This window comes from Danio rerio, chromosome 19, assembly GCF_049306965.1.
Source record: "Danio rerio strain Tuebingen ecotype United States chromosome 19, GRCz12tu, whole genome shotgun sequence".
Classification (NCBI taxonomy): Eukaryota; Metazoa; Chordata; class Actinopteri; order Cypriniformes; family Danionidae; genus Danio; species Danio rerio.
Window position 1 is genome coordinate 18,787,823 of NC_133194.1, and position 13,351 is coordinate 18,801,173.

The 13,351-nt window shown below is 40.0% G+C and overlaps 1 protein-coding gene across 40 annotated transcripts in view; it reads right to left on the minus strand.

Moving 5' to 3' along the window:
- The window catches only part of thrb (thyroid hormone receptor beta), a 143,613-nt gene that overhangs the window by 100,975 nt on the left and 29,287 nt on the right, over positions 1-13,351 (minus strand). The window lies entirely within an intron of this gene.

Here is a 13,351-nt window from a genome sequence, read left to right on the forward strand (position 1 = left end):
ATGAACTTCATTTCATTTGTAAATATCCATAATTTCCTGTCATGTAAACCTGCAATACATCCCAGTTAGCACAGGAACAATTTAGGGATAGGATTCAGGTAAATTGTTTAACTAATGATGTGATTTAAATAAGGTGATGTCAAGAGGTGATTGTAATTATGATTTAGTACAAAAGCTGCATCCAAGAAAGGTCTAGTCTTAAGTAATCATCCTGGATTAGAACTGCTTAAGGAAAGCTGAGAAATTTTAAATAAAACAGGTAAAGGATTTGCAAGGAAGATAAAAAAAAGTGTGTAGAAGCAAATATTGAAGACAAAAATATTGCACCAGTCGTTGTGACTCCCCTAATAGCATCTTGGATAATAGAACAACCTAGAGTAGATTTACAAATACATGAGAAAATTAAAGACATGTGTGATGAAGTTCAGTTAAAGTTATTTGTAAAACAATTCATACAAACAGAGTAATACATTTCTCCAAATATACACAGATGGGTCAAAAAACATAAAAACTGATAAGACAGGAGCTGCAATATACATCCCAGAATTTGAAGTTAGGAAGGAAAAAAGGATAACAGATGGTACATCAATATACACCGCAGAAATGTTGCAATTCTCATGGCAATAAAAAGGGTACAAGAAGTTAGAGTAGACAAAGCTATATTATGTTCAGACTCAATGGCACTGGCAGTACTTAAAAGTTTACAGTCATTACAGACAAATAGTAAGGATATATTATGGGAAATCATGACAATTTTATGTTGTACTAAACAAATTGGAATAACGATTTGTTTCATCTAGGTTCTAGCACACGTGGAAATACAAGAAAACGAAGAAGCAGATAGAATAGCTAAAGAATCATTAATAATGAAATAACCAAAATTAAACATTATACTTAGTAGAACAGAAGGGAAACGCGTGATTTTAGAAACAAGCAATAGGAAATGGCAGAAATGTTGGGATTCTTGTCAATCAGGACAGCATTATTATAAAGTACAAAAAAAACTGTACAGAAAAGTAAGGCCAGCCAAAACATCTGCAGAAAAAAAAACAAGTCATATTAACACATTTACCAACAGGTCATTCCAACCTCAATTATACATTACATATTATAGGGAAACACAATACAGGTTTATGTAATTCATGTTTTAGAAGGGGAAACGGTGGAACATGTATTGTTTTGGTGTAGAACATATGAAAGGAAAAGGGAGTATTTAAGAGAAGAACTAATAATAATTGGTATATCTGAATTTACATTAAACAATGGGCCAAATGCAGGGGAATAAATCAGGAGAATTATGAAGTTTATTACAAATATTGGTTAAATAGACGTGATATAGCATATATAGGTTAGAAACTAGATCCATTCTTTTCACACTCCATCACAGTAGGTGGTGGTACACACCTAAAAGCTGGTTTGCAACCTGCCAATACAACCTAAAGAAGAAGGTCTTGTCTTTTAGGAGCAAAGATGGACAGAGGATCGCCATTTGCCAACAAATACGTGAGAAAGTTATTGAAATGTTTAAAAACAATGTTCCTTAAAGAAAGGTAGAAAGATATTTTAATATTTCACCATCAACATTGCATAACAATTAAAAGGTTCAAGGAATCCGGAGGAATTTCAGTGCATAAAAGACAAAGGTGCAAGCCTAAGCTGAACAACTGTGATCTCCAATCCATTAGGTGGCACTACATTCATCTTGAAGCAATATCACCACATGGGCTAAGGACTACTTTGACAAACCTTTGTCAAGTACTACAATACATTTTTACATCCACAAATGGCAGTACACTAAAACTGTACTGTGCCAAAAGCAGAGATGGCAAAAATACATGCATTCTTTACTTAAGTAGAAGTACAGATACTCATGTTTAAAACAACTCTGGTAAAAGTAAAAGTACTGACTACACTTTTGTACTTAAAAGTAAAGAAGTACCACCTCAAAAATGTAAAAAAAAAGTAAAAAGTACTCGTTTCAGTCACAGTCCAAAAACATGCAGTATAGGGGAATAATACGTAATTAAATTGGCAGTAGTGAATACACGTGTGTTTGTAAATGTAAGTGTGTATGTGTGTTTCCCAGTACTGAGTTGCAGCTGGAAGGCTAACAATATTGCTTAAAAAGTCACCCCATGTATTCAGCATGTAGTTTTTTGGCTGTTAGATCAAAAACAACCGCTGTCATTCATTTTGATTCAGTCTAATAAATTCTGTAGGCTTGTCTATCTTTATAAATATTGTCTTACATTTTACAATGATTACTGGACAAAAATATATAGATTTTTTTTTCTTTTGCTAAAATAAATTCTTGTCAAATTTGACTGCAAACTTCTTTTTTTGCATTAGGCTAAAGCTGCTTATTTCTTCAAAGAGCAGCTCTAATACATAACCCGCTATTTTAGTCTTTTTTTCCAGATGTTGTGGTTGTTTTATCTAATAAATAAACATTAATTTTGGTACAGTTTTCATCAGTCTCTTTTGTCCATTTCTCAGATCAGTATTGAAATTCTCAAAACTCCCTGTTCAATCTTCAGATCATTGTGTCACTTGTGCACATCAGAAAAGCAGTTTCTCATTTTGAACAAGTTGCAAATGATTATGTGGAATTCTCTGATGTTTCCTACATTATCATTTCTGATGTCATGTTGATCAAAATATATTATTTTGGCCTCTGTTGAATAGTCTGACTCCCCACAACATTTAATTGTTAATCAGTTACACTTAATCAGTGTACAGAGTACACTGATATTGACAACATAACTACTAAGTAATTTGACTGTCTTATCCATACACAATGACACAAGGACTCCACATGTGACATGTTTATCGACACAGAAATTTCATTTTGATGAATGAACTAAGGATTTTGAGCAGGAGACTGGCTTTTGCAGGTAATCTGTGTTTTGCTAATTATATGCGTTTTTTCGAAAAATGCACTTAGGCCAAGTGTTTTGCAAATTTCAATTCTGATGTCAGAAACAGGGGCGTTGCTAGGGTCGAAAGGGATAAGGGGCTTAGCCCCAAAGACACCCCCCCAACCCCCACCCCGGATTCTGCTATTATAACAGATTTATAAATGGTTTAATAATAAATAGGGCTTTTGAGTTGACTTTTAACAATAAATTTTGAAGCTTGGTGACTTGTAACACCAAAAAGAAAAAACAACACATCAATTAATTATCCCACTTCTCATTTACTAGTCTCCTATGAGCCTCCTATCTCCTCTCCTGATTTGCAGTTTCTGTTTGTTTTTTGAAAATGTCTTTTTCTGCTTGTCTTCAAATCTGAAAATATAAATTATTTTATAGTGTGAGGTGTTATCCAGTGTGATACAAAGCTACAAACATGTTCAGTTGGACAGAGCGATTAACTGAGGTGTAGTGTTGTCAAGATACTGGAATTTCTGAATTCAATACTTTGCAAAATATTGATATTCAATAGGCTACTATTTTTGACATAATAACAATTTTATCAAAAATAGTACAAAAAAATAAAAATAAAGATTTATATGCTAGAAATGTGCTTACTTCAAATTTCTTTTGAGGGAATTTTTTTTTTTCAGTTTTCCTCAAAATAAGGTGATGTGGGCATTGTAGCACTTTAAATGCAAGTAATGCCTTTTTCATTTATTCATTGAGCAGAAATTCCATATATGCCTCACAAAAGTAGTAGAACAGTCCAGGAAATCCTTAATATGGATGAAGGCATCCAGCTATTGCTGTAGTTGAATGAAAATAAGATCTGAATAAACATAAAAAGGCTTTAACTGATCATTTACACGGCTGTGATAATAAATGTTTTATACAGTTGAAGTCAGAATTATTATTCCCCTTTGAATTTTATTTTCTTTTTTAAATATTTCCCTAATGATGTTTAACAGAGCAAGGAAATTTTCACTGTATGTCTGATAATATTTTTTTTCTTTTGAAGAAATTCTTATTCATTTTATTTCAGCTAGAATAAAAGCAGTTTTACATTTTTAAAAAACCCTTTTAGGGTCAAAATTATCAGCCCCTTTAAGTTACATTCTTTTCAGATAGTCTACAGAACAAACCATCGTTATACAAGAACTTGCCTAATTACCCTAACCTGCCTTTAAAGCCTTTAAATGAAACAAGCTGTATAGAAGTGTCTTGAAAAATGTCTAGGCATAAATTTTTTCTGTCATCAGGGCAAAGATAAAATAAATCAGTAATTATAGATGAGCTATTAAAACTATTATGTTTAGAAATGTTGAAAAAATCCTCTCTCATTTAAACAGAAATTAAGGAAAAAAATCAACAGGGGGGCGAATAATTTAACTGGGGCTAATCAGACTTCAACTGTATTCTTCTTCCAGCCATCTCAGGTATTTTCATAAGAAAGTCGATTTATTATGCCCTGCTAACATAACATAGCATGTTACAGTAGAATGTAGCTATACAATCATATGCTAGATGCATGAACTCACAGTGAATTAACTATTACAGAAACAGATGTGACTGGCTATATCATATCTAGATAAAGATGTCTAGATATCTATATCATATCTAGAAAGCTAGAACAATTTACGTTTTTCTGACTAATTCACCTGTATGCATTGATATGATGCACATTTTATTGATTACAGTTATTTTATTTAACCAAAAGTACACATGTTTTATACTGTGGAAACAAATGTTAAGCTTCATTAGTAGTTAGAACTATTGAGTTTCGCGAAAGAGTTGTATTATTACCTCATCATCTTCAGCTCTTCAAAATAATGAATAAATGAAGTGCAGTGGCGGAATTTTTTTAAACATCATGTGACAACAGTGCCACTCCCACCTGCAGGTAGGTACAGGTACTGCTGAACAGCTGACCCGACACAAACACTGTGTTAGGTGGAATGTGTTTGATATACGTGGTAATATTCAGTACTTAGATAACAAATTAAATGTTATACACCATTATATATACTTATATATTATATACACTTATATTTTTATTTAAGTGCAACATATTGCAAAAGATCAGGGGCTTTTGACAATACATCAGGGGCTTAAGCCCCCAAAAAAATTCAATAATAACTGAAAAACAGCATAAATTCTGTATTAGGAAAAATTTACTTATCAAAAATAAAAGAAATAAACTGCAATGCATACATTTTTTATGAAGTGTTTTATTATTTTAGTACTAAATGTACAAATCTTTACAAAAAAACTATTTTTCGCGGTATTAGATTGAAATCCTGTGCAGTATGATTGGAAGATGAAAGGCATTTAAACTGCATGTTTTTGAACTGGAATGCGTCTCTCTTGTTTACCTGTGATCTGATGGAGCAAAAGGTGTTTTATTACTCTGTAAACAGAGCAGAATGAAAGAGCCACGCACTGTAGCACGCAGGCGCGCAATACGGAAAAATAGACTGACTGCATCAAAAAGGCGCTGACATTATTGTGCAATAAGAAGAATTAAAATAGATCACGCCACTAAACACATGAAAACGAAAGTAACGACTGTGGTTTTAAAAATGTAAGAAGTAGAAAGTACAGATATTTGTATAAAAATGCAAGAAGTAAAAGTTAAAAGTTAAAAAAAAAAAAAGTAATGGAGTAAAGAACTGATACCAAAAAAATCTAGCTAAGTAAAGTAACGAAGTACTTGTACTTTGTTACTTCCCATCTCTGGCCAAAAGGAAGCCCGATGTTCACAGTGTCCAGAAGCGCCATTGACTTCTCTGGGCTCTGAGGCATCTGGAATGGACAATCACAAAAATGGAAATGTGTACTGTGGTCAGATAAATTAGTACTTGTTCAAGTTCAATTTATTTATGTAGCACATTTCCAACTGCCACAAGGCTGCACAAAGTGCTTTACAGAGAAAAAAATAAATAAAGAATATGGGCATAAAAACAGTAACAGCAATAGGCAAATAATGGAACATAGAAAGAACAAAGTGTAACAATACAAAGAGCAAAATAATAAAATAGAAACTTTGCCTAATTTAGCTGTGGTACCAACCTGCTAAATCCAAAAAAAAAAAAAGGGACTTTAGGTCAGATGATGTAGGGAAATTTACTACTGCTTGAATTTTCTCTTCATCCATTGCTATCTTTCTTAAGCCTGGTTTATACTTCTGCGTCAAGTGACAGGCGTAACCCACGGCGCATGCAACGCGCGTAGCTGTGCATTTATACTTCTGTGCGCTGTCTCTGTTGGTCTGCATTTACACTTCCAAAAGGCTAGTTGGCAGTGAAGTGTAAATGTTCCTCTGTGTCGAGTTTCTTCGCTGCTGTTTTGCTTTTCCTGAACACTTCCTGGATGTACAAGTGGCTCAAACTCTCTCATTTTGAGGCAGGTACCGGCCGACGTTCAACAACTTTAACTATGTGGTAAACACAAAACAAAGCTTTCCATCCGGAGCTCCTTCACAGGACTCCACACTTGTAAACAATCGCTGCATCGGGGTCGCGACATTTGCGCGGCTCTCGGTCCCGCCCGGACCGAGAGCTACCAAGCCGACCAATTACAGAGCTTGCGCTACGCGTCGTTGCGAAGTGTAGTTACATTTTTTGAGAGGTGCACGTCAGCACATTACTTTTGTTCTTCTGGGGTTTTTGAATAAAAGATGATGTCATTGATATATACAAAACATATCTTAGCCCTTAACTCCCCCAACACTCTCCATGGGTCGATGGAATGTTGCAGCAGTTTTTCGGTCCATATGGCATCGATATAAAATGGAACAGGCCTTTGGTGTTGATAAAAGCAGTCAACTCCTTGCTTTCCTCTGCCATATTGACTTGCCAATATCCAGATCTTAAACCCAAGGATGTAAACAAAGTAGCTCCCTCCAATGACTACAAGATGTCCTGAATTAAATGCATGGGAAAGACCATCAAAGATGGTTGTTAAGACAACTGTAGTCCACACAGAAACGAAAAGTTTTATCTTCCTTGAGGACCAGGGCCACCAAAGAAGACCAAGGCGAGAAAGAAGGCTCAATGATGTTGTTCTCCAGCATTTGATCTACCTCTTCCTCAATAGTGCTTTTCTTCAATGGAGACACTCTCTTTACTGAGGTGATAATTGTCCATGCAGTGATCAAGTATCTTATTTCTTCTGGATAAGAGAGGCTTGGTGTTTCAGATGAATAAGCCACTTTTGGTTCAGTCAGGTGGAAGAGCACAGTACAAGTGGAGTGCAGCATGTCTTACTGAGCAGGATGGACAAAAAAGCATTTCTTCTTCCATGAAGTTATTCAATGTGTTTTAACCCTTATAGCAGACGAAATGTATGTATGGGTCTGAAAAGCGTTTGTAAGACATTAGCATTACATTGGTGTAAATGAAAATCTAGTTTTACGTACAGTATTCGTCTTGTAAAACTTTGTGTAAGATAGTTACAAACTCTCAAAGATACTTCACGACTTAAAATCTCAGCAGAAAGTGAAAGCAAGTAAGCAGTCTGTTAATAGTTTACCCCGAGTATAATAGCACCCTCCCTTCATGGCCTTTGCTCATTGGAAGACAGGGCCAAAGGATGGATCAAACCTGATAACTTAAAAAAATTCTGCAACTGTAAAACTTTGCTTTTTGCATTAGCTTGCAAGCACTCACTATTGCTTTCTGCCAACTTTCACCTTGCTCTCAAACACCACAATGGCACGAGATTGGGTCCCACCAAAAACTTTCCAAGCAACCTCTTAAAATTTTGGAAATGCCGAAACCACAAGGTGCACTTCTGCAAAGTTCTTAACAGAGTCTGTAACACCGGCAACCAAGGACAACCTCCATTCACAAGCGAGTGAATACCAAAGACATCATTGAAGCAGAGTCGCTAACAAAACATGAGTGCCATGTGTCTAGCTAGTGGAGAAAACGCAATACTTCCAGCCAAAGCGCAACACAAACAAATGTAGTCTCTTGCTGATCTGGTGCAAATTGAACTTGTGCAGTTAAAGATAAGTTAAACAAGCCGCATTTAAAAATAAGCCAAATCTTTGCTTTTGTGGTTTTTCATGTGTGATTCTATGATTTATTAATAAGTACAAAAATCAATTAATACAACTGTCAACTAAGTTTTCCATCCTTTCTCTCTCTCTCTCTCTCTCTCTCTCTCTCTCTCTCTCTCTCTCTCTCTCTGTGTGTGTGTGTGTGTGTTATTTGTTTGCTTATTAATTTGTTTAATGTCTCTTAGTGTACCTAAGTAAATCTTTGTTTAATTTTGGAAGGAAGGTATTTGTGTATATATATTGTATAATTCAATGCCTCAAGCTGTAGATTTTGTTACTTTACAAAAATTAAACCCAATACTGGTGTCATGTTATTACAGTTGTGCACAGAAGTAATATAAAGGAGGTTGGTTAAACACAATGTCTTCTATTTGCTGGACAAATGGTTTGTTAAAGTGTAAAGCTTTAAATTTAATTCAGCCTGATTTAAGTGAATAAATTCGATTCTTTGAAGAGAGCTAATCTAATCTATTACAATAGGTTAATCCCTTGCAGATATGAACTGATGAATGTAAGCTAGCTTATCAAATGATCAGATCAGATCTCATTAATGCTACAGTGTTGGTTTTACTGACAGTGATTTTAATACAGACTGATGCTGCAGTCTGGTTTAGGTGCAGTTTTAGCACAAGAAACAGAAGCACAAAAGAGAGTGGTGGCTTACGCATCTTGATTTTTACAGGTGGCAGAAAAGGCATACTCCACGTCAGAAAAGTTATGTCCGGTTGTAGTATGGGCTGTTGAGAAATGGCTACACTACCTGGAAGTAAAGCTTTTGGGTGGTAAGTGATCACGCTTCATCACCACAAAGGTCCATGTAATGTTGTTCCTAATGTCCAGTCAAGACATTTCAAACCAAATTATTGCAGAGACAACCACACTTTATAAACACCACTAAAGACTAATGTTTTATTTTATGAAACTTTTCCTGTTGATTTAGGCCAACTTTCTAAATCTCAAAGTGATGACACAGAGGTACAAGATCTATTGTCCAGATACAGCAGAAGAGAAATGATGATGTGATTTGTGTGCATTTTGTCTGCAAACATTGAGTTGCTTTTAGAGTGTGCCAGATGGAAAAGCAAAAAACGGGTTCCTGCTGTTATTAGAAAGAAACTCTTATTCTTTGCATATCCATTAAATGGCCATTTAAGGTGTTTTAAAACCCTGATGTGCTTGCTTGATTTTGTGCATTGGCCAGCATAAGAAATTAAGTCTGGTAGTTAAGGATGGGCGGTATATTGTCATTTTCAATATACCTGCAAAATCTCTCCCCACAATAAAATATTTGACATTGCAATAAAACCTGTAACTGGTTATTATGTTGGCTTGAGAAAATCCTCTTTGGGCTTTAATGCCACAAGCCCCAAATTTGGCCAAAAGCTGTCTTCTGCATTGTAGTTTGTTACTGTATCTTTTTAAACTGGTCCAAAAACTGACCCAGAAGACTTGAAAAAAATCCCATTGACTTAACATGGGACCAAAATTTAACACATAATAATTCCTTATTAAATATTCTTAGAAAAACATGATCCTCCTCCACAATTGAAGAGGCTATCAATCTGTCTAAAACTACATATTATACTGGGGTGTAAGTTGTACCACTTGGGCTCAAGAGCACCCCAAACTTGCCCATTGACCTACAATTAAAAAGAAAAAAAGAAAAAAAAACTCAAGTGTCAATGAGCTTTAGCTTTTAGTTAGGGTGGCTAAAAAAACCAACATACTGATATACCATTTAAACATTACTATTATTATTATTATTATAGACATTTTATTTTATTATTTTTTTATTCTCCTTATTCTTATTCTTCTTATTATTATTAATATTATTATCATTATTAGTGTATTATATATTTTCCAACTGGTCCAACTTTTGGTTTATCGAAAACTGACCTGGAAAACTTGAAAAAATCCCACTGACTTTAAAATTGGACCAAATTTGGACCAAACTCAAAAAGAGAAATTCAGAGAAACTTGATCTTCCACGTCAAAAGAAGATATGAAGCAGTGAAAAACATTCGAGGTTACAGAAGTAACCCTTCGTTCCCCGAGGAGGGGAACGGAAGTGCCATAGAGTGGATTAAATCCACGAATGGGAGATTCGGATCAGAAGCTGCTTGTCTGGAGAGTTATTGAACGGGCCAATGAATGAAATTAATTGGCAGCGTAAGCTTGCGCAGGTGTGCTGCATCGGCAATTATCCCAGCATATAAGCACACCTGAAGCCAGCAGACGCTATCCTTTTAAGCTGAAGACTTTCAAACAGCTAAGGGACAGTCATTATGGCGACGGAGTATGGCACTTCCGTTCCCCTCCTCGGGGAACGAAGGGTTACTTCTGTAACCTCGAACGTTCCCCTTCGGTTGGGGAACTTCAGTGCCATAAAGTGGATTAAATCCACGAATGGGAGAAGTATGGAAAGCGCCATAATGACTGCACCTTACCAAATTGCACCTTATCATTTATCCTACTTCAACAGAATTTTTACGGATTTAGATATATTTTTTGGAAGTCGTGAGCATCTAGATAATTCTAGGAAATACGACAATACGTTGGGAAGTGTGCAATCCCGATAGGGAGGACGCTGCGGAGGCCATCCATTACCCAAGGGGGGATAGATGGCAGAATTTACATATGGACTAGCCCTAAAAAGGGGGAGTACGCATAGCAAAAGAGTGGTTAGCGGAGAGGGAAGACATGGGTCCGCCCAGGGGGGGGGACTTAACCGTGGCGGAATAATAATATGGGATCGCCTAGTGGGGATCGTGCATAGCAGGCACCTATACCCAAAACGCGGGCTGACCAGCGGGCAGACCTACAGTGACTCCTCCGCTGAGTCAGTGCTGGGGGCCACGGAGGAATCTGCAGGGCTCACCTGACGGTGAACTTTACTGACAGATAAAAAGGCGCACGTACCTCCGTGTTAGGGAGAATGGCGCAGCAAGCGTGTTTCAACACCCTACCGAGTTGTTTCCTCAATCACCAAAGGGTTACCTAATACCCTTGAGGAAACCGGCTGCACTCGCAGATTGTAAAACCTTGCAAATGTGTTGGGTGTCGCCCAGCCCGCAGCTCTACAGATGTCTGTTAGAGAGGCGCCGCGTGCACGCGCCCAAGAGGATGCAACGCTCCGAGTGGAGTGTGCACGCACTCCCGGGGGACACGGCTGACCTCGACTCGAATAAGCGAGTGAAATGGCATCCACAATCCAGTGGGATAATCTTTGTTTCGATACGGCACTTCACTGCTGCCGACCGCCATAACAGACAAAGAGCTGCTCAGATGATCTAAAATTCTGAGTACGGTCCACATAAATGCGCAGAGCGCGAACTGGACAAAGTAAAGAAAGGGCTGGGTCTGCCTCCTCCGGGGGCAGCGCTTGCAGGTTCACTACCTGATCTCTAAAGGGGGTGGTAGGAACCTTGGGCACATAACCCGGCGGGGTCTCAGGATGAAGTGAGAGTATTCCGGCCCGAATTCCAGGCACGAGTCACTGACCGAAAATGCCTCCAGGTCCCTGACCCTCTTGATGGAGGCCAACGCAACCAGCAGAGCTGTCTTCAGGGACAGAAATCTTAGAGATACTGATTCGAGTGGCTCAAAGGGATCGGATCGCAAACTCATGAGAACGAGGGCCAGATCCCAAGAGGGCATGAGAGGGGGGCGATATGGATTAATTCGCCTAGCACCCCTAAGGAACCGGATGATCAGGTTATGCTTTCCCACGGTGCCGCCAGCTACCGCGCTGTGATAAGCGGAGATGGTGGCCACGTAAACCTTGAGAGTGGAGGGCGACAGCCTGCTGTCCAACTTCTCTTGAAGGAAAGAGAGCACAACACTAATCTGGCAGTTTCGGGGGTCTTCTCTGCGAGAGACGCACCATTCAGTGAATAGACTCCACTTCAGGGCGTAGGGGCGCCTCGTGGAGGGGGCTCTAGCCTGAGTGATGGTATTAACAACTGTAGTCGGTAGGTTACCTAAGTCTTCCTTGCGTCTAAGGACCACACGTGGAGGTTCCAAAGATAGGGGCGAGGGTGCCAGATGGTGCCCTGTCCCTGAGAGAGTAGGTCCTCTCTCAAAGGGATCCGCCAGGGGAGGGCCGTCGCGAGGAGTGAGAGCTCTGATATCCAGGTCCGGTTGGGCCAAAGGGCAACTAGCAGAACCTGTTCCTCGTCCTCCCTGACCTTGCACAGTAGCTGCGCGAGCAGGCTCACTGGGGGAAACGCATACTTGCGCATGCCCAGAGGCCAGCTGTGGGCCAGTGCATCCGTGCTGAGAGAGCCCTCGGTCAGGGAAAAAAACAACTGGCAATGAGCGTTCTCGGGGGAAGCAAACAGATCGATCTGGTCCTCCCCGAATCGCGCCCATATCAGCTGAACATACTCGGGGTGTAGTCTCCATTCTCCAGAGCGTAACAGCTGTCGTGAGAGCGCATCGGCTGCACGATTGAGCGTGCCTGGAACATGAATGGCGCGCAGCGATTTCAGCCGCGGGTGACTCCAGAGGAGCAGACGGCGGGCGAGCTGAGACATGCGGCGAGAGCGCATACCCCCCATGCGGTTGATATACGCCGCCGCCACCATAATGTCCGTCCTGACCAGTACGTGTTGCCGCTCCAGCACCGGTAAAAAGCGGTGGAGAGCGAGGAACACTGCCAACAGCTCTAGGCGATTGATATGCCAATGCAACTGGGCACCCTTCCATAGGCCCGCAGCCGCACTGTGCACTTCCGGGAAGAAGGGGACGAGAGGCTTTGCCTTCTGGTCCTCTACGTAGCACCCATCTAGTCGGTCCGGCCGCGGAGCTGGGGGATGAACCATCTCCAACCCCACGGCCGAAGCAGCCCGGGATAGCACGGCTAACATGTCCGCTTCAGGATCCGATTTGACGGCGCTCACCTGCCCGGAGGGGGCGAGCGGGTCCGGATCTTCGTTGGACATTGAAAGCCCACCCTCCGATGCCGCGGAGGACATCTGATCTCCGGTGTCAGCGAGTGTGAGAGCTACCATCTGGTTAGACGGATCACTCCCACTACCCGAAGCTTGGATGGAGCGCCGTGAGGAGCAAGAGGTCCGCGAGCCCGTGGGCGGCGGATTATCTCCTGCTGGAACCCTCAGATCTGCCCGAGCGCCCGCTGCTTTTTTAGAACAGGAGGCAACTGGGGTGGCTCGCTCTCTTGCGAAAGTTAGCCTCGATCTTAGCTGTGCAACGGTCATGGCATCGCAATGACGACATGAACCGCCCGCGAGCACCGCATTAACATGCTGGACCCCCAAACATGCAATTCAGTGATCGTGTCCATCATCCGGAGCCAGGAAACCCCCGCATCCAGAAACGCACAGTCGGAGCGCCATCCTGAAAAGGATGTGCT